The following is a 26,594-nucleotide window of genomic DNA, read 5'->3' as shown; positions in this document are numbered from 1 at the left end:
ACCCATGAAAGTATAAGGAGAACTTGTAAGTAAAAGAGTCTAGCAAAAGTAAAAGAGTCATTTGGCAAAGGTGCCCAAAGTAGTTTGTCTAAGGATTGGCAGGAGCCAAAGAAACCAATGCCAATGCAAAGATAATGCTTTAATGAAACATCAAATTTCTATATTTTACCAAATAAAATTTGTTTCATTGCTTTAAATTGACACTTTTTCAGTTCAGGATGATAATGTTGATATCTGTGGGTAGAAGTTCCGTAGGGTACAGTGGGTGTTTGAACATAATTCAAAAGCATAATAAGAAAACTTGAAGCATATTAAATCATGTCAATTTAGTAAAAAAATCCAAACAAAAGGTGTGTTGAAGTATAGCAATATAGGGCTTAGAAAGCAAAAAACATCAGACACATCCAAGAAAGCATAAGTGTATGTTAGACTAGTTATGTGGTTAGGAAGAGATATCTTGTAACTGAATTTCACTGATATAAGCAAACATTTTTACTGAATGAATCTGATTCATTCAGTGTATTTTCTTGTGATTAGCTGTGATTGGCAACAACTAATCACGTGGTACAGTTGAGCTGTGATTGGCCCTGTCTGTACCATGTGATTACTGTGACCAATCATAGCTAGCAACACAATTGTACACAATGGATGGCATGAAAGGAAGCCATCCATTGTTTACAGATGTCATGTGATCTGCTCTGATTGGTTACAGCGATCACATGGTACCAGCAGCGAGCCAGTACACTGATCAGTCATCAGGATCAACGAAAGTCCCGCTCTGCTATCATTTTGCTATAGGCTGGGCGGGAACTTGCTAATTGTTAATTTCAACTCTTTGCCCCCTGTTTTCTGACAGCTCAGACAAGCTTTATAAATTCTGGATTTTTTTTTTCAAATTCTTTATTTATATTAGAGGAATAAGGCATACAGAACAGTTGAGAGCAATTGCATAAATCAGACTTGTATGGCCAGGTAAACAGAAAAATTGCAGAACATGTGAACCAACAAGGTATTCAAGTAAGCATAAAACAAATGGTCCTGTGAACTCGGTATAGTGCAGGGGGCAGAGCTCCCGGGCACAGGCAGCCAACATACACTGTATCAAGGAACATGGGAAATGCTGGTAGAGTGGGATAGCTCAGGGACAATTCCCGCACCCACCTGCATCTGTCAAGTGGCTGGTGTATAGGAGCAAGTATGTGTGTCCCAGGTAACATGTGAATGCAGCATTTTCCGAGTGGCAAGTCAACTGCCAGCATGCCCAAGGGGAAAGGAAGTATTTAATGCCCGAAAGTCAGGCGTAGAGTAGAGAAAGAGCAATTAAGAGAAGTATAGTCCAGGAAGTGGAGGAGTGGAGGGGAGAAGACAGAGGGGAAAGGACAAGGAAAGGAAGGGGAGGAGAAGGGGGGCAGAGATAGCCACCAACCGGCTATGTTGCGTCTAGGCAACCATGTCTCTGTATTCATCGGTATAAATTCTGGAAGTTAAACACATGTAGAGAAGACTGCAGATAAGCAGGTACAGTTTATGTAGGAAGATTTATTTCATCTCTGTGTATCACCTGAGGCCATTCACTTAACTAGAATTATGAAAGGGTTTACAACCACTTTAAAAGAAAAAAATTACAAATGTTTTGCCAAATCAGTAGAACCATCACTGAAATGTTAAAATTTAGATCTGATTGCAAATATAATCTTCTCTTTCAATGTACTTTCAATGTAATTATATAGTATACAGGTACCTAATGTTTTACTCTGATTCCTTTAAAGATCTTAAATGCAGTGCTTTTGTAATGGATATGAAGTAATTAGTGCTTGTAGAATACACACTCCGACATATCATTAAACCAAATTGTTTTTCATAAATGATAATCACGGCTTAAGACTTCTGCATAATTTTTACGATACCTCAAATTATTAACAATATGTGTGGCATTATGCAAGCTTACAACTCTTCTGCTGCATTGCAGAAGTAATTTAGTTTCAGCGCCACTGTGTTTAATAAATTGTATCCAAACAAAAAAGTGAGATCTTTCATTTGTTCCCTGAGGCGGGATAGAAAAAAAAAAGGAATCACTCCAGGCAAGTCTATTAATGGCCCTCATTTGACTTCTGATTTTCTTCAATTTTAAGTTTCACTGATGTAATTGCCTGATTTCTCTCTTTATACAGAAGGCACCATACCAAAAGGAATTTGAATTCAAACAAAAAACAAGGGGTAGTAGGGGCCAAGAGAGGACCCAAGAAAGCGGGACTATACCGGCATAACTGGTGGTTGCAGGAATACAAATACAACACTCATGTATGTATAAAAATATATTAATTTTATTACAAAAGAATAAAAAACATGGCAACAAGACATACAGTACATAAAAGATATACCGGTCCGTGTGTGTATGATAACTGTGTACCAAAATACCAAACTACTGGATCCTAATATATATTTTGCAGACTATTGGTCCCTGGATAAGCCGACGCGCTTCGCATTCATTGCTTCATCAGGGAATTGCCAAGACCAAATAGGTACTGCACTAAAGAGAATATAGTGAAAATACAAAAATTGCAACAAATATTTCATATTCATACATTGATACATATTGCATCATTTTTCAACTATAATTATGCTGCATAATTATAGTTGAAAAATGATGCAATATGTATCAATGTATGAATATGAAATATGTGTTGTAATTTTTGTATTTTCACTATATTCTCTTTAGTGCAGTACCTATTTGGTCTTGGCAATGCCCTGATGAAGCAATGAATGCGAAACGCGTTGGCTTATCCAGGGACCAATAGTCTGCAAAATATATATTAGGATCCAGTAGTGTGGTATTTTGGTACACAGTTATCATACACACACGGACCGGTATATCTTTTATGTACTGTATGTCTTGTTGCCGTGTTTTTTATTCTTTTGTAATAAAATAAATATATTTTTTATACATCCATGAGTGTTGTATTTGTATTCCTGCAGCCACCAGTTATGCCGGTATAGTCCCGCTTTCTTGGGTCCTCTCTTGGCCCCTACTACCCCTTGCTTTTTGTCCTAGTTTCTTGGGGATGATGGCATACATTTCACGGTATCCATTTTTTTGACTAATTTGAATTCAGACTTGCAAGGAAATTTTCCACTCTACAAGTTAATGAGTGGGAGGGTGTTATTTAGGAAACGTACAGAGGAAGAAATAATGATTGTAGGCATCAACAGGCCCTGAACTATGTTGTCAGTGTTGTCATATACTATGCAGCTGCACAGCAGAGCAGGGATAGCTGGATCATAAATGTTTGGCTTTGGTTTACATGTTTTGCAAGTGCCCATGCACATGAATGTAAAAAACACTGCTTCCAGTGTCCCATAAGGGCCGGTTCACACTGGATGCAGTGCGAATTTACAGCGAATTTGCTGCGGATTCTGCACTGCATCAGAATAGCAGGCAGTTCACACTGTGCTCTGTGAACCGCTTCAGGTGTCAATATAAAGTTAACCACTTAAGGACCAGGCCTATTTCTGACACTTGCTGTTTACAAGTTAAAGTCAGTATTTTTTGCTAGAAAATTACCTAGAACCCCCAAACATTATATATATATATATATATATATTTTAGCAGAGACCCTAGAGGATTAAATGGAGATCATTGCAATACTTTGTCACACCATTTTTGTGCAGCAGTCTTGCAAACACAATTTTTTTGGGAAAAATATGATTTTTTATAATTAAAAAATAAGTAACCAGTAAAGTTAGCCCAATTTTTTTCTATAATGTGAAAGATAATTTTACGCGGAGTAAATAGCTACCCAACATGTCATCCTTTAAAATTGCCCACGCTCAGGGAGCGGCGACAAACATTGGTACTTAAAAACCTCCATAGGTGACACTTTAAAAATTTCTGCAGGATACCAGTTTAGAGTTACAGAGGGGGTCCAGGGCTAGAATTATTGCTCTCGCTCTAATGTGTGGTTTGAACACCATTTACATATGTGGGCGGAATTTGCGTATGCGTTCACTTCTGTGCGCAAGCTCGGATGGCCGGGGTGCTTTCATTTTTTTTTCTTATTTTTTTTATTTATTTTACCTTTTATTTCCTATTTTTACACTGTCCCTTTGAAAAAAAAATGTGATCACTTTTATTCCTATTATAAGGAATGTAAACATACCTTGTAACATAAATAAGCAGGAAAAGCCCTTCTTAATGTGAGATCTGGGGTTAAAAAGACCTCAGATCCCACATCTAAAAAAAAAAAAAAAAAAATGGGCCATTGGGAGGAAGCGACGTATGACGTCGCTCCTGTCCTCCACAGCCATAGAGTCGAGTGGGGGTCAGCTTGCCCGCACTCGACTTCCTGCCTAGGAGAGGGAAGGACCGGATCATTTTCCCCACTACCGACGGCTCCGGCAGGCGGGGAAAATGATTGGGAAGCGCCGGGGGGGCACCTCTTCTGCCGCCCAAAAAAGTGATTCTGCTGCGAATCTGCTGCTGTGACCACTTTTATGTGAAAGAGAACCGCCCACCCTGTAAAAAAACAGCTATCTTCTGCCATAACCCCGGTATTTAATGTCAAAGTAGCAACGTAAAACAGTGGCTGGCGGTCCGGAAGTGGCTAATGAACACCCACAGCTGATGTCTGTGTCCCTGCTAGGGAGATTCACTCTCTTTATTTGTCCCGTTTACCATTATCATTGAATGGGAAAGTAAAAGAAACATAACAGGAAAATAGAAAATCTTCCAATGGGAACACTAGTTCTGGTGACCTGGGGGGCCCCCAAGGGATTACCCTAATTTGCAGGGACTTCTTCTTACTTCCTGTTTTGACGTTGGGACAGGAAGTGAAGGTAAATCTCCCCACAGGGACTCAGGTGGCAAAAAAAGACAAGGGTTACTCTATGAATAAAAAAAAAGTTGCGTATAGTTCTACCTTAACTGGATTTATTTGGTAATTTATGGTAAATACGTGCTAAAGTGAATGTAAATCCCTAAATGCTAAACATGATATTAAAACGTCCAGTAAATAGTACCAGAGCCAAGGGAGCTAAATCATGCTATAAAGGCTTCTTTAACTGATGGGTAATCCCAAACTGAAAACAAAAATACTAACAAAATAACAATAAAAATAAAAGATTTTATAGTGCAATGACAGTATAAATACATAATATAATAAAATAATCAGTCTCCACTCCCCCTTCCTATTTTGGGAAAGAGCCATTTTAGTCTGACTGCCAATGTGTTTAAATATATTGATGTTAACCACTTCTGGCCTGGAAGGTTTTTACCCCCTTAATGACCAGGCCATTGTTTTGGGATACGGCACTGCGTTGCTTTAACTGACAATTGCGCGGTCGTGTGACGCTGTACCTAAATACAATTGATGTCCTTTTTTTCCCACAAATAGAGCTTTCTTTTGGTTGTATTTGATCACCTCTGCGATTTGTAGCATACTCATGTGCAATCAATGCAATCTCTTTTTTTTGTGAATGACAAAATAATGTAAGTTATTTCCTCTCTTGTATCTGATCGCTTTGACCAGCATGACTTAAAATATTTACCAGCAGTAAAATAAATGCATTTTACTGAAAGGACTTCATATCAGGACCTTTAAACTGGACTTTTTCAGTGTAATGCCTATTGTCACATTTAATGGGCCTCATTTATTAACCACTTCTGGACCGGAAGGATTTACCACCTTAATGACCAAGCCATTTTTTGCAATTCGGCACTGCGTTACTTTAATGGACAATTGCGCGGTCATGCGACGCTGTACCCAAATAAAATGTATGTCCTTTTTTCCCCACAAATAGACCTTTCTTTTGGTGGTATTTGATCACCTCTGCGATTTTTATTTTTTGTGCTATAAACAAAAAAAGAGCGACAATTCTGGAAAAAAAAAACATTTTTCACATTCTGCTATATAGCATTCCCCCCCCAAAAAATTTGAAAAATCTAAATTTTTTAAAATTGTAGGCCAATTTGTTTTCTGCTACATATTTTTGGTAAAAAAAATCGCAATAAGCGTATTTTGATTTGTTACGGGAAAGATTTATATCATTTTATTGTTTTTTATTTACTAGTAATGGCGGCGATCTGCGGTTTTTAGCGGGACTGTGACATTGCGGCGGACAGATCGGACCCCTAACTGACATTTAAAAAAAACCGTGCAAAGCACTTATCTCCTGCGAGTAGTGTGATCCTCTATCCACCTCAGCCACAATTATGCAGCTACTGAGAACTTTCGACTCTGCATCACTGGATAGCTTCGGCCTTGCAGCCCCTTACAAGATCAAGGTAGTCTAAGACCACTGAAAACGAAAAACAAACACAAGGGCGCACCGGCCTAGTGCATTATCCTCTAAAAAAATTTTATTTTTAGGTTTATTTGAATAAAAGGTGGGGGGGGGGGTTAACGCCCAATTGTACCCTGTTCAAGAGGACATTGTCTAGTAAATAGAGCAAAGGCTTAGACATGCAACTAAGGCTCTGAGAAAGAGGCTAAGCCTCGAAACGCATAAGCCTTTCCAGCTTCAGAGGACGGTACACCCTTTGATCTTGATGCTGATGGCAACATACCTATTTGATACGCTTGTACCAAGAACTCGTTTGTGAGTATTTTTATACCTTTTATTCAAATAAACCTTTTTTAGAGGATAATGCACTAGGCTGGTGCGCCCTTGTGTTTGTTTTTTGTTTTCAGTGACATTTTTGACACTTTTGGGGGGACCAGTGACATTACTACAGCTAAAAATATGCACTGTTACTGTAATAATGACACTGGCAGGGAAGGGATTAACACAGTGGGTGATCAAGGGGTTAAATGTAAGCCTAGGGGAGTGTTACTAACTGTATGGGGGGTTGGGCTTTTGAAATGATCACAGAGACCTGTGACCCTACATAGAAGGAATCCCAGGCGCTCTGTTATCATTCCAGAGAGAACAACGGTCAACTGTGTTTACAGCAGCTGACCGTCCTTCTCTCTCAGCGGGGAATGATCGCGGGTGCCGGCTGCAATTGGAGCTGCCAATCCCATGCATCGGAGTTCCCGCTGCCGAGTGGGGGCGGGAACTCGCCGCCGGTAGCGCATGCTCGCCCCCTAGCTGCAGGCGCGCGACCAATGTACAGTTACGCCGGTTTGCGCAGGAGGGGCTGCCTGCCGCAGTAAATCTACGGCGGGCGTTCCGTAAGTGGTTAAAGCCCCAGTGCTGTCTTGGGACTAACAAAGCCAAATGTCAGTTCAGCAGTGGATATATAGACAAGCAATCTTTGTAATGTATTATCTAGATTAAATTCAATATAAGAATTACACTGCAAAGCATTATGGGTAGTGTTGTGAAGAGTACAATACAAAAATTATCCTGCACTCCCTAGTAAAAAGCAAATTCTACAGTGTTTTAACAATTCACGTTAAAACAGAGGTTTTACTCGCATACATTTGAAAACATATGTGGAAGCCACACTGCTTTGTCAAGACCCCTCTGTGAAGTGTGGTCCAACAGATTTGTCTACTGAGTGGGGGTTGATTTTTAAAAATGTATTCTTTTGAATGTAAATATTTACTAAACTTTCCTTTTAAGAATGGAAGTTTATTGGCTATCCTGCTTTTGCTGTGGTTTCAGTGCTGTCTGACCTGCTGGTATATAGACATAAAGAATTCTTAAACTCTCTGACACACATTGACATCATGCTTGTTTCAGGTCAGGTATTCAAAAGTAAAAAGTCAAACAAAGCCAGGCAGCTAGAATCTTCTAAAGGAGAACATCATGGGCAGCCCCCGTGCATCTTCAATGACAATTTACAGCAAAATTTCAGCCTGAAATAGCAAGGTAGAATATATATGCCTTTAAAAAGATAAAATATTAAAACCAAACTTTGCTGCAATATTTAATGCAGTGATTTTCTGCCACTAGATGTTTCCAGTCTGATAGTCAGCATCATTCAACCCACTTTCTCTGAGCACAGGTCTTCCTGGACCCACCCAATTCTGTGACTGGACAGAGAAAGAAGAAACCGCAGATTAATGATCTCACTGCCACTCTAATTATTTCTCCTATCAGGATGCTTCGTGTCAGCTCATGGTGTCAAGAAAGAACATTCTAAGAATGTTCTGACAAGAATTCCATTATGAACGTAGAACTAAATTTAACTAGTGTATGGTCTGTTTAAGTATACTTGTAGGCTTTCCCTGCAGGATAACATCTCCTAGGAGTTCTTTGCTCCATGCAAAGAACTGGTTCTTATGAGTGTACTGTGTACTATGCTGTATTATGGGCAGTGACAAGGGATTGTGAATTATAAGTGGCCATGGAGATGCAGTATATAAACATTGTTGATGATATTTTTTCTTTGAGACATGTTTGGGGAATAGTGCACAGTCTTTATCTGATGTTACACTACATGAACTTTGGCTATTTAGCATACTTATGCCTCGTACATAAGATCAGATAATTGTACGAAAATAAACGCTTTCCAATTAATCACACAATAATCTGATCGTCAGTGCACATTTTTCAACAGCCCATCATGACATTTCGTCCAACAAAATCCGAAGGGACAAACACAAAAACTTTTGTCGTCCCTTATTAATTGCTATACAAGTTTATATCAACTTCCTAAATACAGAAATTAAAATTGTTTAGATTATACTGTGATTGGCCAGCCTCTGTTAATTTAAACTTCATCTGTATTTTTTTTTTCATTTAATGATAAAAGTATATAGTGGTTCCAGAGTTCACTTGGGCATAAATCGATGACTAATTTAATTTTCCTAATTAATACTTCATACAATTTGGCCGTTCAGCCCTTTAAAATCCATTTTATAGATGTGTTCTGTAACGCAAGGGGCACATCTTAAAATCTTGTTTGAGGACACAAATTGGCCTTGACTATATGTAAGTCAAAGCAGCTTTGGTGGTTTTCTGGCTCTGAGAGGCTTACATTTGCTGTGCTTTGAGATTATACTATTTTTTTTATCTTGCTCTGCCAGTGTCCCTGAATAACATTTATCAATTTGTATTGCAGTTTTCTAAAACAGCAAAAGTGAAATCTCAGCCATCATAAAGAATTATGCTAACTTACAGTAAGAAAAAGTAACAATATTACTGGAAATCCTATAAATTGATACAACACCCTATTTTGAACAGAGCAAAACTGTTATAAACTTGATCCAAAAGTTTTATCCAAACACTTGTTTGTTTTAAATCAAAAGTAGGAAGATGAACTGTTGCTAAACAACTCTAATGTGGAACATACATTAAAAAAATACAATATATAAATCGAATTTGTTGCATCAAGACCCCAATATTAATCAGTGTGCTCTCTGTCTTGAAAATATATCTTCAAGACTTCTTTGTCTGTCTGAGGTTTTCTTTTGATGGCTGAGACAATTGAGTACTGTCTGTGATACTTTTTTTATTTGCACTAACATACAATTTTGCAGGACAATTTTTTGATGGCTGCAATTTTATCCAAGCCAGACTAGTATATCTGGACCACTTCTAGTACTTGTCAATTTGATTCCTAGATAGAATATTTGATTTGTTTGCAATTTTTATTTTTGTGCTTAGTCAAGGTTGGGTGGAGGTCCTTATATGTGAACTGGAGACTAAGGGAACTTGTTTTAACAGGATAAATACACTGTTCAAAAAAATTAAAGGAACATTTTGAAAACACATCAGACCTCAAAGGGAAAAAATATCATGCTGGATATCTATACTAATATGGACTGGGTAATGTGTTAGGAACGAAAGGATACCATATCGTTTGGTGGAAATAAAAATGATCAAATTACAGAGGGCTGAATTCAAAGGCCCCCCCGAAAATCAAATTGAAATAATTATGCAGCAGGCTTGTCTATTTTGCTGACATTTCATTGCAGCATCTCAAAATGGTACTCAGTAGTTTGTATGCATGCCTGACAATGTTGGGGCATGCTCCTAACGAGATGATGGATGGTGTCCTGGGGTATTTCCTTCCCGATCTGGACCAGGTGCAACCTGGCGGCGTCATATGAACCGAAACATAATGTCCCAGATGTGTTCTTTTGGATTTAGGTCAGGTGAGTGTGGGGACCGAGCATTGTTGTGCACCAGGAGGAGCCCAGGACCCACTGCACCAGCGAAGTGTCTGACAATGGGTCCAAGGATTTCATCCCGACACCTAATGGCAGTCAGGGTGAATTGTCTAGCCCGTAGAGGTCTGTGCATCCCTCCATGGATATGCCTCCCAGACCATCATTTACCCACCACCAAACCGTTGTCTCATTGTTGCCCATCTAGTGCACCTGTTGTTAATTTGATTAACACCAAAGCATTGGAAACTGATTACCAACCCCCTCTGATACTTAACTGACAAGATCAATATCCCTGGAGTTTATTTGACTTGATGCTATACTCTGATTAAAAAAGTGTTCATTTAATTGTTTTGAGCAGTGTACATTGGGAATGCAAACAAGTGGACACGATCAATCCCCTTAAATTCTTTGTTTGCTATAACAAGCACTGTTATGTCCCTATATTCCCTAATTTAAATAGTAAAGGGGTTTTACCAACCCATAATTTATAAGGGACAGAGAGTATCCTTGATGCCTAACATTCTAATCTAAATGATAAAGAATAGAGAGTTCAGGAATGGCAGTCCAAATGCATTTTGATTCCCCTGCAATCTACGCTTCTATAAAAACAATTGTTAGTGTTGTTAAACCTTAATCATGAAGAATCAAAATAATTAAAGAGGTGGACATACCTTTTGATAGATTATTTTTAAAATCAAGTTGTAAATATTACAAACTTTTTTTGCCAGTCAGTTTGTAGTGACATGTGCTAAAGGAAATGTGCTTCACCCTTAAATTACTCAGTTCAGATATAGGCGATGAAGATCACGTGATGGACCTACAACCATAGTAAAAAAAAAAGGATTTACAATAATTTGTATCGGTGATATATGTAATATCAGCTTTATATTACCATGCACGACTTATAGCTTGAAGAATGTCCACATAGGGGTTAATATTACTTGAACAAAAATCATGACATGCTTACTTACTCCACTGTGCTGGTAAGTTTGTTTTCTGTGATTTAAAGCTGAGATCCAGACTCATATTCAGTCTTACACAGTTGTGTAGGCCATTCTGTACTGAACATGCTTACTGTGAGTTCACTGTACATTGTGAGCTTTTCACAGTTTGCATTAGAAGCTACCACAAGTTAAATAGAGTATGCCTCTTTCCCTGGCTGGAGGAAGTTCAATATTACCTAACCTTTTCCTTCTCAGCCTAGCTGCCCCTGACCCACTCCTTTCTTTTATAGAATTTCAGTTCTGTCAATCATGGAGAATTAGCATCCCATGTGGCTGTAACCTTGGGTAGTCTGCATGCAATTACAGTCTGCCTCAAAACTCATACTTCTTCAGGCTGACATCCACCCATCAAGGCACTTTGTAATTTTCATAATTCCTCACATAAGCCAGCCCACTAGTTGCATCAAGGGCCAAGGCGAAGTACTTAGACAGAGTGCTGTAAATATTTTTAGTACATGCAGCACTCTTCCAGCCCCTCCCACCAGTCATAATCTGCCTGTATTGCATAAAGAAGCAAAAAGATGTGATGACACCGCAGGGAGTAAAGTAAGGTAATGAGGAACTAGGGGGAGCCAAATATTTGCAGACTACACAGGAAATATGAGGAATCTTCCAAATGGGAGGGAAAAAAAACATTACTAGAAAAAGCTCCTATGTCCCCACTGGAGTGACACAGGCAGCAATAAAACCATTTTTAGTAGTGTTGTCAAGTGTTTACAACCTTTTTTTTTCTTATGTTCCTGTTGCACGATTTCCACTTACTACCTTTTCCGTTATCCGGACAGCAGATCTGGGGGGGGGGGGGGCAGATCTCTTTCTTATCAGACAGAAATAAAAACCTGATGTAAATTGTAAACCTTTTCAATGTACTCCAATAAAGAAAACAAAAATTTGATTGGGTTTCTTCTTTTTGGTAGAACTTTTCTTGATGGATATATCAGCTAAGCAGACTAAAAATAGTTCATGCAGGGAAAGTGTAACAGGAAAAAAGGCAACAGGAGATTTAAATCTTAGACACATTGCCAAGCATGGTCCAACTCAGAAATAACTAGTTTTCTCCTTTTCAGAGTATTTTATATATTCTTGTTTCTTCAATCCCAGTGATGAGTTTGCTGCTGGGAATAGATCTTTTCACTACTGTCATGTATTGTTATGAGTTATTATACTTAAATATTCTATTAATTCCCACATACGAATGATGTGTGTATGACTAATTAGACAATGAAAATTGTACTCTTCATTTTTTAATACAAAGCCAGCAACAGTTCCTTGTTCTCTACATTATGCATGATGAGCAGCTCTTGTGTAGGATTCTGTATTTATATCTACAGATGTTATCTAATGGTAAATCAGCCCATGCAAGTCATACTAAAGAACACTTTTCACCTATACACAAGAACGTATTATTGTGTAGATACATTTTGCTATACATATCTAAACAGTTAGCGTATAATGAGAGTTTGTTATTCTTCCTATTTGTTAAAGCGTTTGTTACCCTAAAAAAAAAATATATATATATATATATTGATCCTGTTCCTTTAAAGCATGTTATACAGCACAGTGCTTGTGCAGTGTAATTTAGTCCCTTCTGCCAGCTAAAAAACCTGTCTTATCCTGCCAGTTTCTGCCCTCCTCCATGTACACTGAGCACGGTGTATTATGGCTGCTGAGACCTGACACCGTGGTCAGTGTACGTGCTTCCTTCATCTACAGCCCTGCTCTCCTGTGTCCTCCTCCCCCTCCCTGCCAGTCAGCTCCGTGTCAAGGCCCGCCCACCCCTCCTGCTGCTCAAATAACTGTTTAAAATGTTATATAATCCTGTTTGTCTCCTAAGCCGGTGTGCCTCTGTCTATGTGTTTTATTTAAAAAAATTCTGTATATACCTGCTTGCAGTGTGCTGCTTGGTGATCACGTGACCAGCAGTAATCTCGGCCCCGCCCCCTGCAGCTGTCAGAAGGGGAGAGGAGAGAGCCAGTCAGTCATGTGATCGCTGAGCAGCACACTGAAATCAGGTATATACAGCATTTTTTTTAAACCACAGAGACAGAGGAACACAGGCCTAGGAGACCAGCATGATTATAAAAAGTCCTGCAAGTGGCTTAACAACCACATTAAGCTGGCCATACAAGGATTGAAATCTGCCAGGTTACTGCTGAACTGGACGAATCTGTCTATGACTATTCCTGTTCATGAGAAGTTGATCTGTCAATCGACTTCTCATGAATGGTCCTGTTGGAAAATTTCCTTTTGATCAGTGCTTGCAGGTAACAATCAACTTATGGCCACAGACAGCAGGGTATTCTTCTCCGAAAAAAAGTGCAGCCAGCCCAATACAAAAGTGAGCGAAGTAAACAGAATTGGCAATTGAACACCACACCGACAATGTCCACTATACTATGCCAGTAACGAACTAGCTTAGGACAGAGCAAAAACATGTATAGTAGGTCCCCCTCTCCTCTCAGATATTTGGGGCATAGCAATGAGTCTCTATGACTGTATTTCTACAGCCATTCAGGTGTCCAGTACATCCTATAAAGCAGCGTTTCTCAACCAGTGTGCCGCGGCACACTGATGTGCCGCCAAAGGTCTTCGGGTGTGCCGCAGGATCATGGGAGAGAAGGGCTGTCAGATGAGCCTAATCTCGTGATCACCTGCAGAACTGTACATTGGCACTGATAGAGAGCTCGGTCAGCCTCAAAAGTGAAAGTAAAGGGAGGGGAAGTTTGCTGTGCTTTCTGCTTCCCCCTACAGTGCAGTACCTGGCTAAATAAAAATGTGTGTGTGTTTGTATATATATATATATATATATATATATATATAGATATACTGTATATATATATATATATATGTATATGTGTGTGTATATATGTGTGTTTGTGTGTGTTTGTATACAGTATCTCAAAAAACTGAGTAAACCTCTCAAATGTTTGTAAATGTTTTAATATATCTTTTCATGTGACAACACTGAAGAAATTACACTTTGCTACAATGTAAACTAGTGAGTGTACAGCTTGTACAACAGTGTAAATTTGCTGTCCCCTCAAAATTACTCAACACACAGCCATTCCACTCAGAACAGGCCTTGCTATAGACGACCAAAGAGGTTGAGTGCGCATGCTCAGCGTCATATCCAGGGGTTGTCTTTGGGAAATAGACATATGAGTGCTGTCAGCCTGTCAGTGCTCAGACCATACGCCACACACTGCATCAAATTGGTCTGCATGGCTGTCGTCCCAGAAGGAAGCCTCTTCTAAAGATGATACACAAGAAAGCCCGCAAACAGTTTTCTAAAGACAAGGAGACTAAGGACATGGATTACTGGAGCCATGTCCTGTAGTCTGATGAGACCAAGATAAACTTATTTGGCTCAGATGGTTCCAAGCGTGTGTGTCAGCAACCAGGTAAGGAGTACAAAGACAAGTGTGTCTTGCCTACAGTCAAGCATGGTAATGGGAGTGTCATGGTCTGGGGCTGCATGAGTGCTGCTGGCACTCCGGAGCTATAGTTCATTGAGGGACCATAAATGCCAACATTTACTGTGACTTACTGTAGCAGAGTCTGATCCTCTCCCTTCAGAGACTGGGTGGCAGGGCAGTATTCCAACATAACGACCCCAAACAAACCTTCAAGACAACCACTGCCTTGTTAAAGAAGCTGAGGGTAAAGGTGATGGACTGACCAAGCATGTCTCCAGACCTAAACCCTATTGAGTATCTGTGGGGCATCTTCAAATGGTGGAGGAGCGCAAGGTCTTTAACATCCACCAGCTCTGTGATGTCTTCATGAAGGAGTGGAAAAGGACTCCAGTGGCAACCTGTGAAGCTCTGAGGAACTCCATGCCCAAGAGGGTTAAGGCAGTGCTGGAAAATAATGGTGGCCACACAAAATATTGACACTTCGGACCTAATTTGGACATTTTCACTTAGGGGTTGTACTTACTTTTGTTGCCAGCGGTTTAGACATTAATGGCTGTGTGTTGAGTTATTTTGAGGGGACAGCAAATTTACACTGGTATACAAGCTGTACAGTCACTACTTTACATTGTAGCAAAGTGTCATTTCTTCAGTGTTGTCACATGAAAAGATATAATAAAATATTTACAAAAATGTGAGGGGTGTACACACTGTTGTGAGATACTGTAACAACCCAGGATTTGATCAGTGTATTCTGACTGTGGGGAGTTTCCCTGTCCGAATACAATGACATAGTGGGCAGGATTCATAGTGGGCCCGCATCCACATTGAGTGTGTGAATGGGGGAATTGGTTCAGTTTTTTTTTTCATTCAGCCAGGTGGCTTTAAGAAAAAATCTGAACCATGTATGGCCAGCTTTACATTCCCAGTTATATGTATGAATATATCTACAGAATTTTACAAAGTAGCTATCTATTAAGGTAGCCAAATTCTAGGGATGGGATTGCCATCATATGTTCTGTCAGACCAATGCTCACTGTTCGTCCTGTTTGCTTTCTGCAACTTTGTCAGATTTCCAGCATAGCAGTACCCTGCCTCATTGGTTTTCTTAACCAGTGAAAATTGTTGAAGTCATTACCATAAAGTTTGAAGCAGTACTAACATGGTAGGTGCACTCTCCGGTGTCGGATGCTCTTACTGAGTATTCAAGAACTCTCTTGACATACAAATGTATTTATATGTGGGTTTTAGGGCCTTTATCAAAATACAATTTAAGGTCTTTGCCAACAAACATGTTTCTTTAATTGGTTTTTAACAGTGGTATAATGCAATGCCAAATGACATTTTATACACTGTTTATTAACATTTCTATTTACTTGTTCTATTAATTTAAAATGCGGTATGTAGAGCAAACTTTTAGATTATTAAATTTAGCTCAGAATTGCTCATTGGATCCTTTGTTAGAATGCCAATGGAGTTGTCATTGTGTAGTACAGTTCTACATCTTTCTTTATAGGTTTCCTTGATCTTAGTACATAAAAATAAAAAGCACAGCTGGATAGTATATCATGTTTGACAGGGGTAATATGGTGTGCTGCAGGTTATACTCAGATTTGTGGAAAGTGTATTTAAATCTTTATAGACTGATATCAGGTTAACAGATTGACAGAAATGTATAGATAATACAATATGCCAGTGTAGTACATCTACGTGAAATAAAGAAGTAAATGCATTCATAGAATTCCAGAGATTTAAAAGAATGAAGAGAAATATTTGCTTTCAGTATATTATATTAAATTTTTTACCAAATGTGATAAATAAAAAGCAAGGTTGTCCAATGCAATAGTGTAATAAAATCAAAACAAAAAGATATGTCTAGTTATAAAAGAGAACTTCCGGAAACCCCAAACCCTGGTCCTATAGTTTCATTGCTAGAGAAACATCATTTAACATTTCCATACTGAAGCCTGTCAGGAATAGGCACTGAGTAGTAAATGTATTCCAAAGAAAGTTGATGCGGTGTGTTAAATTTAAGTGATCAGAGCCTGTTGACTTTAAATTACTTTCTAAATAAACCACCAGCAGGAAATGATCTATTTTTGGAAACATTTTGTCTGTGATATTTATTTAAAATTATTCAGATTCTAGAAATAGACACTTTTTTATTCCTCGATCATTCAACAGCAGGACTATATTGAGTGAAAATGAGTCATCTGCACAATGACACTAGACTGGCACTGATGCTGCTTGCTTTTGAAATCCTGCCATGGCAAATTGTGAAAACTTTTATCTTTTCCTGTTATTGGGAATTAACTGCAGCAGTAAAGGAAATGGCTTTGTTCATAATAAATACCATAATGATGAAGTGCAAATTGTTATAGAATAGTACGTTCAAAACTCTATTTTTCTCATGATTCTGTAAAATTAAATGTTCATCCGCAAGTTGGTGATGGATGTGTTACTGATGCTATTGCCATGCATATTTGGAACTTCATCATCAACCCTCTTATGCTTCTAGGAGGGCACTGCTAGGTTTTTAAGAAACCGGAGGCACCCTAGGACATCAAAGGAAGGGGAATTTTGCTGCAGCAAACTCAGAATATTGTAAATGGCTGTTTAGGTAGTGTGATTTAACAGTTACAAACCATTCATTCTTTACATGCTATGTGCTTAGGTTTCTCAACCCAATATTAACCAAGTTACTGTTAGGTATCCCTTAATCTCAGCTGCCCCTTGACATGTAGAAATAATATGATTACTAATAATGTTAATATGTATAAACAATTTGTGGGGGAAAAAAAAAAAAAAAAAATATATATATATATATATATATATATATATATATATATATATATATATATATATATATATACAATACCTTACAAAAGTGAGTACACCTCTCACATTTTTGTAAATATCTTTTTTTATGTGACAACACTGAGGAAATTACACTTTGCTACAATGTAAAGTAGTGTACAGTAAACAGTATACAGAGTGTACAGCTTGTAGAACAGTGTAAATTTGCTGTCCCCTCAAAATAACTCAACACACAGCCATTAATGTCTAAACCGCTGGCAACAAAAGTGAGTACACCCCTAAGTCAAAATGTCCAAATTGGGCCCAAACTGTCAATATTTTGTGTGACCACCATTATTTTCCAGCACTGCCTTAACCCTTGTGAGCATGGAGTATACCAGAGCTTCACAGGTTGCCACTGGAGTCCTTTTCCACTCCTTCATGAAGACATCACAGAGCTGGTGGATATTAAAGACCTTGCGCTCCTCCACCTTCCGTTTGAAGATGCCCCACAGATACTCAATAGGGTTTAGGTCTGGAGACATGCTTGGTCAGTCCATCACCTTTACCCTCAGCTTCTTTAACAAGGCAGTGGTCGTCTTGAAGGTGTGTTTGGGGTCGTTATGTTGGAATACTGCCCTGCCACCCAGTCTCTGAAGGGAGAGGATCAGACTCTGCTACAGTAAGTCACAGTAAATGTTGGCATTTATGGTCCCTCAATGAACTATATCTCCGGGGTGCCAGCAGCACTCATGCAGCCCCAAGACCATGACACTCCCACCACCATGCTTGACTGTAGGCAAGACACACTTGTCCTTGTACTCCTCACCTGTTTGCCGCCACACACACTGGCTGCAGCACTCATATGTTTATTTCCCAAACACAACCTCTGGATATGATGCTGTGCACATGCAATTAACTGCTTTGGGTGACCATGACGAGGCCTGTTCTGAGTGGAACCTGTCCTGTTAAACCACTGTATGGTCTTGGCCACCGTGCTGCAGCTCAGCTTTAGGGTCTTGGCAGTCTTCTTATAGCCCAAGCAATCTTTATGTAGAGCAACCATTCTTTTTTTCAGATCCTCAAAGAGTTTTTTGCCATGAGGTGCCATGTTAAACTTCCAGTGAATAGTAGAGTGATAACACCAAATTTACCACACCTGCTCCCCATTCACACCTGATACCTTGTAACACTAATGAGGCACATAACACAGAGGAGGGAAAATGGCTAATTGGGCCCAATTTGGACATTTTGACTTAGGGGTGTACTCACTTTAGTTGCCAGCGATTTAGATATTAATGGCTGTGTGTTGAGTTATTTTGAGGGGACAGAAAATTGACACTGTTATACAAGCTTTACACTCACTACTTTACATTAAAGCAAAGTGCAATTTCTTCAGTGTTGTCACAAGAAAAGATATAATAAAATATTTTCAAAAATGTGAGGGGTGTACTCACTGTTGTGAGATACTGTATATATTTAAAGCATATTTGATATGCTTTATATAAATAATTATTTGCTTAAAATGTTGTAACAACTATGCAGAAGTAACCAGAACCAATTAAAAGCACTTGATGGGTTATGTATATCATTCAGTAAGAACTAATGCCAGAAGATGAGAAACACAATGTAAGTCTTCCAGTATGTGCAGATTTGAATCAAGGCCCAGACTTGGTAAACAGGGTGCCCTGATGAAGAAAGATGTTAAAACTTTAAAGATGTTCTCTAGTTTATATAAAAAAAATTCCATTGCTTCTGTTTCCTTTATGTTTTGAAACCAGCTTCCAGTTTTAGTACCATGAGGAGCTGTGGAAGGGAAGGATACTCTATGTATTATCTGGAGGGGTCAGAATTTAAATATGTAAGCTTCACTACTTTGTAATGCCAGATTCAATGTTCTGGTGGTGCTGCATTTGAAATGTGATATTGTAATTTTCATCCTTTAGTGGAACCACAGTAGAACATGCTACTGTTCTGCTTAATATGTCAGGGTTAGAATGTTTTTTTTTTTTATCTGAGTATTCATAGACACAATCAAGGTACCAAAAGACAAGTTTCACTTTTAATCCTGTGCTATGCTATACAGTTGTGCTCATGAGTTTACATACCCTGGCAGAATGCATGATTTCTTGGCCATTTTTCAGAGAATATGAATGATAACACAAAAACCTTTCTTTCATTCATGGTTAGTGTTTGGCTGAAGCCATTTATTATCAAATAACTGTGTTTACTCTTTTTAAATCATAATGACAGAAACTACCCAAATGAACCTGATCAAAAGTTTACATACCCCAGTTCTTAATACTGTGTATTCCCTCCTTTAACATCAATGACAGCTTTAAGTCTTTTGTGGTATTTGAGAATGAGGCTCTTTATTTTCTCAGATGGTAAAGCTGCCCATTCTTCCTGGCAAAAAGCCTCCAGTTCCTGTAAATTCTTGGGCTGTCTTGTATGAACTGCACGTTTGAGATCTACCCAGAGTGGCTCAATGATATTGAGGTCAGGAGACTGAGACGGCCACTCCAGAACCTTCACTTTATTCTGCTGTAGTACATCCCATGCGTAGATTCCGGGCTGATGAATGCAAATTGTCCTCCAGTATTTTTTGATAACATACTGCATTCATCTTGCCATCAATTCTGAGCAAATTTCCTGTAGCTCACACATCCCCTAAACATCAGCGATCCACCTCCGTGTTTTACAGTAAGAATGGTGTACCTTTCATGATAGGCCTTGTTTTCTCCTCTCCAAATATAGTATTTATGGTTGTGGCCAAAAAGCTCAATTTGGGTCTCATCACTCCAAATGACTTTGTGCCAGAAGGTTTGAGGCTTGTCTCTGTGCTGTTTGGCGTATTGTAAGCGGGATACTTTGTGGCCTTTGCATAGTGTAATGGCTTTCTTCTGGTGACTCAACCATGCAGCCCATCTTTCTTAAAGTGCCTCCTTATTGTGCATCTTGAAACAGCCACACCACATGTTTTCAGAGAGTCCTATATAACTTCACCTGAAGTTATTTGTGGGTCTTTCTTTGCATCCCGAACAATTTTCCTGGCAGTTGTGGCTGAAATTTTAGTTGGTCTACCAGACCGTGGTTTGGTTTCAACAAAACCACTAATTTTCCATTTCTTGATTAGAGTTTGAACACTGCGGATTGGCATTCTCAATTCCTTGGATATCTTTTTATTACCCTTTCCTGTTTTATACAGTTCAACTACTTTTTCCTGCAGATCCTTAGACAATTCTTTTGCTTTCCCCATGACTCAGAATCCAGAAATGTCAGTGCAGCACTGGATGAAAGGGTCTGTCAGGAGGCCAGAAACGCATTGACCTTTTATACACGCACCCTAATTACAAGCAAACAGATCACAGGTGAGGATGGTTACCTTTAATAGCCATTCAAACCCCTTTGTGTCAACTTGTGTGCATGTTATCAGGCCAAAATCACCAGGGTATGTAAACTTTTGACCAGGGTCATTTGAGTAGTTTCTGTTGTCATTATGATTTAAAAAGAGTAAACAAAATTGATTGATAATAAATGACTTCAGCCAAACACTAACCACGAGTGAAAGAAACGTTTTTGTGTTATCATTCATATTCTCTGAAAAATGGCCAAGAAATCATAAATTCTGCCAGGGTATGTAAACTTATGAGTACAACTGTATAAGCAGTAACTTTGATAGCTACTACTTTCATCAACAGATAAAAACTATCTCTTTACCCAACCTCAAAGGTTATCAAATAGGTGAAGAAGAGCATAAAATAGAACTTTATACAGATGATATAATTGTTTTGACACACCCCTCAACTCATTACCAGTTTTTCAAGGTCTTCTAGCAAAATATAGTCTTATCTTTTTATACAGTGTAAAGTAAATGAAAATAAATCATCCATTTTACCCATTAATATTAAATCCAAATTACATACACAAATCTCATTGATCTGAAATAACCTATCGTGGTATAAAATTGACCTCACCAGGCTGCAATATTTTCAAAGCTAACTATTCAGCCCTGCTCATTAAAATTAAACTTATGTGAAAAATTATTCTATGCTACAGTATCCTGGGAAGGACAAATTGCTCTCATTAAAATGTTTATCCTTCCACATATACTCTACTTGTTCTGAGCCATTACTATTCAGATCTTATCACCATTCCTCAGAAATCTACAAAAAGTTGTTGACAACTTTATCTTGGCATGCAAACAAGCTTAAATTAGCAAACACTCCTTATACACTTCTAAAACCAATATAGGTATGGGCAACTATTATAGTACTTATTATGGAGCATCAATTCTGGATCAAGCACAACTTTGGCGGACCCTTCCTACAGAAAAGCAGTGAATACAAATTAAGCAGCATTTTTTTGTTTTTAGTCTAAGAGCTACGCTCGGGGCTCTGACATTGACTCACAAAATCACAAGACATTGCCTTGATACAGTCAATATGACACTACAGACTTGGTTAAATGTAATAGATGTCCCCCAATAAAGGTCTGACAATTAACAGTTTTATACCTCTGCTGTCCTTGTCTGTGGCAGTTCGAGACTTATACAATGCAGCAGGAATTCAGCTGGTCTTTCAGTTATATTTTAAGATCTTTTGGTCATATTTCCACCCTTTTTAATATCATTAGTAAAAACTTTTTTTAAGATGTCGAAGCATCTGCGACATGTCCTCCCATTTCAATGGTCTGATAAATTTCTTAAATATTTGGGTACACATATACCTGCTGTTCTGGCGACGACTTATGCGATCAATTTTCTCCCTCTATTGCCACAAATAAGGATACTTCTTGAAAAGTGGAATGAAGGCCTACATTCGTGGTTTGGGAGATGTAATCTCCTTAAGATGCGTATTCTCCCAAAAATTTTATTTTTGTTTCAGGCACTACCAGTTGTGGTCCTATCGATCTTTTTTAAGAAAGTCCATTCACTGTTTACTAGATTTGTATGGTTCCATAGGAAGCCTCGTGTAGCTCGCAGCCAACTATGACTGCCTAGGGCATTAGGGGGAGCGGTGCTCCCAGATGCCCTAAAATATTACCAGGCAGCCCATCTAAGTAGATAGATTGACTGGCGGCGACACTCTCACCTCAAAATAAGTGGCCCACTCTCACGCAATTGGCTGATGAGCAGGGGCGATTTAGTCTACTCTTTTGAAATGCAGTGCAATTGCTACACTTTTTTCGCACTCTACCCCCTCCGGAAGCATTTAGTAGAAACCTTACTCATTTTGAGGAGTACTGTTCAGGCAGTGACGTTCTAGCGCATACATTATCTAAAGTATACAACCTTCTGTTACTGTCTCCAGATAATGGGCGGTTATCGTGTTTGGAGAAGTTGGAAAGAGACTTGAATCGTACATTCACACAGAAACAGGAACAAGCTATTTATAATCTTGCTCTGAAAATTCCTACCTGTACTACAACCCAGGAGACCAATTATAAGATTCTAGTGAGATGGTATCGAGTCCCCTCTCTTCTCCACAAATATTACCCACATATCTCGGAAAGTTGTTGGAGGTGTGGGGAGGAATCAGGAACACTTTTACATGTATTTTGGTCCTGCCCCAAATTAGGAGAATTCTGGGAAGCTGTCCGAGAACTGGCCCAAAAATTCACGGACTCCGAGATCCCAATGGATCCAGCTTTTTTTCTATTACATGTTTCAGACATCTTTTTGAGAGGATATAAAATGTCAGTTCTGTTTCATATATTAAATGCGGCTAAATCCTGTATCCCACTGAGATGGAAGTCGCAGTTATCCCCTACCATTAGCGATTGCATTCGTAAAACTGAAGATACCAATAAAATGGAAGACTTAAGACTCTCAAGGCAACATAAAAAAGATAAGTATGAGAAGACCTGGGGGTCATGGAATTTTTTTATCCTCTCGGAAAGGGGACGAAATATGCTTTGTCCAGTTGTGATAGGGAATTCTCAAGTTTGAGTCCCGGGTTGGTAATTGGGTGAAAATATATACCTTCAATATATACCTTCAATTCCCCCTTCCCCCTATTTAGGGTTTGGGGGTGTCTCTTCCCCTTCTCTTATTATTTTCCTTTTTCTCTTTCTCTTTTTCTCTCTAGTTGTTTTCTATTATCTTTAGTATTTTTTTTTATTATAAAGAAAATAAGAAGGCATGGTGAACAACTTTATCAATGCAGTGATCATATATTTCAGGTTATTTTTCATTGAGAAGCCGGTATATCTGCCTACCTAATGGGTGGCAGTTTCCTGGCATTCTGCTGTTGTAGATATCCTGTTTTTGATTACTTACATGCCTATTTCTGATGGACATGACCGATTGTTGATGTTTATGCATTGTTGTAATTATTTGACTTAGACCCCGTTCACACTGGGGCGACTTGTCAGGCGACCTGGTCGCCTGACAAGTCGCCGTGGGTCGCCTGCCATAGAGTAGCACAGGACCCGTTCTAATAGGAGCGACACAAGTCGCTCCGACTTAGAAAAAGGTTCCTGTACTACTTTGGGGCGACCTGGAGCAACCTGCATTGACTTCAATGATATGAAGTCCGTGCATGCCGCCCCGAGGTCGCGGTGCGAGCTGTGCACCGCGACTTCACAGGTCGCCCCGGGAAGTCGGGTCGCCTGTATGTGAACCAGCTCTTAAAGTGTCATTTTTTGAACAAATAAAATATTTGAAAAAAAAATAAATAAATAAAAAAAATTTCAAGTATCTGCTAATCTGACACCTACGGCAATGGTTTATGTGCAAAGATGACCACCTTCTTTGATCCCTTAATACTTTCTATGTCTCTGATGCTCCTCACAGTCATGGAATAGCAGTTTTTATAATCTCCTTCCCTAGCAGATGCTCCCAGAAAAATCTACAGCAATACAAAAATGGGTATCTTTTGCACAATTCAACAATGGAAATCAGCTAACCAATGGTTAGGGAAAGCATCCAGATGTATTACCCATTGGGAATCAGCACAAAAACGTTTGCATTGGTGGTATCTCTTACTGCAGATTTCCGCAGCAGACGTTTCTCATCAGTACTCCCCAGGAAGTTGGAGAAACTTTGACTAGCTGCATTCAATATTTCATACCTGGTGGAACTGCCCGAACATTACACTCTTCTGGAATGAAGTTTTAGGTTTCATAAAGTCAGTTACTAAAATTGCTCAACCCTCTGACCCAGCTTTATCTTTCTATAGCTTAGGCTCTGAAAAATGGCCTATACACCCTCAATATTTTCTTATTCTTGTTTTGATTGTGGCCAGAATAGTCATATCCATATTATAGAAACAACCTACTGCTCCATCTATATCAACTGTACTAGCTATTTTGAACATGCATATTAGCTATGAAAAAAAATGTTTGCTCACATTCATGATTTCACGTGTAAATTTCAAACGATATGGACTTTATGGCTTGCTGATAGCCAAAACGATATTCATTAGAATATTTTTAAGTTCTCACCTCAGGAACAGGGCATTACTTTTATTCACATATTGCAACAGGTTACAATGCCTTATTATGCAATATGACACCTTGCCCTGATTATACATTGGGGAGATAAAACTGGTGCACACGGAATCTGGTGCAGCTGTGCATAGTATCCAATCAGCTTCTAACTTCAGCTTGTTCAATTAGGATTTGACAATAAAACCTTGAAGCTGATTGGTTACTATGCACATCTACACCACATTCTGTGTGCACCGGTTTTAGTAAATCCCCCCCTTTGTGTAAATTCTTGTATAAACTGCTAAACATTTGTGATGCGATTTCTTGAATGAATCCTCTCTTCTCCTTCTGATTCCCTCTGTTCCTAAACCCCATCTTCCTCTTTCCTCCCACGTATTTCCTCTGCCTTTTCCTTTAGTTTCTATCCATGTTTTATTAATAGTCCGTAAAACTCATCAAACATGTTATGTGTAAATTTTGCTATTTAGACATATGGCATGTGGATCCCACTCTTCTTATTATAATTCCGGTGAGAGAGATTTTCTAATGATGTCTGCAAAGTCGATTGTATACCTCTGTATTGTCTTGATTTAAAAAAAATAAAGGACAAAAGTTTAAAAAAATCTCTTGAAATACTGTACACTGATCCTCGTAGAGTGCTATCATACCTAAATACGTGAGCTGTAGCATAGGATTGTCAGTGAATGACTAGCTCCTGATTTTAGAGAGGTGGGTGAGCTGCAGGAGATAGAATCAACCAAATGTCTAACTTGTGGGTCAGAATCTGATGAAAAAGTAGTGACCTTTATCTAAGCTCTAATTACATTTCTCTTTTGAAGGAGTGGATAGTTAATCTCCTTTGGATAGCTGGAGTATGAGGCTAAGTGTGACCAGTTAGGAACATCAAACAGAGGTCCTAGAGGTAGAAGCAGGGTTGTCATCCTGAAGTGACAGCCATCATTATTCCTTTAGCATAAATACTACAGGAAAATATGCTGTGTTTGCAATAGCTCTGTTTTCCTTTTCTTCTACTTTAAATCTCTAGCTTGTGGTTTACCATCTGACATTCGGGTAGAGGGAATGACATTATGAGCACAATATTGTAAGGTGTCCCAAGAGGGAATTTACATAATGGGAGTATTATGCAGTGCATCTTCAGTGGTTACTGCCTCTCTCTGTAATGGTTTTGTCTGTTTCCTCTTTAGAAAAAGTGTATATTATTACTTTTTTTATTTCCTGACAATTTAGATTGATTATTTTTTTGTTTAATTAAAGCTTGAAAGCTCTGGAGTATTCAGTACAAAGAAAAATATGTTTTATGCCTTCTATGTAGGCATTAGGTTTGGGTTTGCTACCATTACAGGTTCAAGGTTCAGGGCCCTGCCAAATGAATTTGTGAATTTTCTCCAGGCTGAATTCCTTGTAACTATAATGCACTGCCTGGCCTTCTGGGGCAATAAGGGGGCTTTTGGATAAGACAGCTCTCTTATTATAAAAGAGTGAGGTCACAGCAGCCATATTGACAATGTGCTTTAGCTGTGATAGAGAGAGCATATGGAGTTCTGTTGTCAAACTGCATAATGAGAGGTCTGTTAAAGTGGATGTAAACCCTTAGTGAATGTCATATAAAAAGTAGCAAAATGCTGTTTATCATATTGAATTGAGGAAGGGAGGGTCATCCGATTTTGCATCTGAATTCCGGAGATGTTTACAGTTTGTCTCTGTCCAAATGCACCACAGTGATAACAGGCTGCATGTGTTTTATCAGAAGGCATATTTCCAATTGTTGCTTGCTTTTTACAGGCCTTTTAAAAATGATGGCAACTATAGCACATGCATCAGCACAGCAGCCCATAATCTATTTTGGGAGTGCTTATAACAGGGTTATTTGC

The 26,594-nt window shown here is 38.8% G+C and overlaps 1 protein-coding gene across 9 annotated transcripts in view; it reads left to right on the top strand.

Annotated features, from left to right (window-relative positions):
- UTRN (utrophin) overlaps window positions 1–26,594 on the top strand; it is a gene marked incomplete at its 3' end in the record, with an annotated part of 1,040,500 nt that overhangs the window by 732,007 nt on the left and 281,899 nt on the right. The window lies entirely within an intron of this gene.

This window comes from Pelophylax lessonae (assembly GCF_965119305.1).
Source record: "Pelophylax lessonae genome assembly, chromosome: 3".
In the NCBI taxonomy this organism is placed as follows: domain Eukaryota; kingdom Metazoa; phylum Chordata; class Amphibia; order Anura; family Ranidae; genus Pelophylax; species Pelophylax lessonae.
This window is presented reverse-complemented; position numbering and strand designations above follow the sequence as displayed.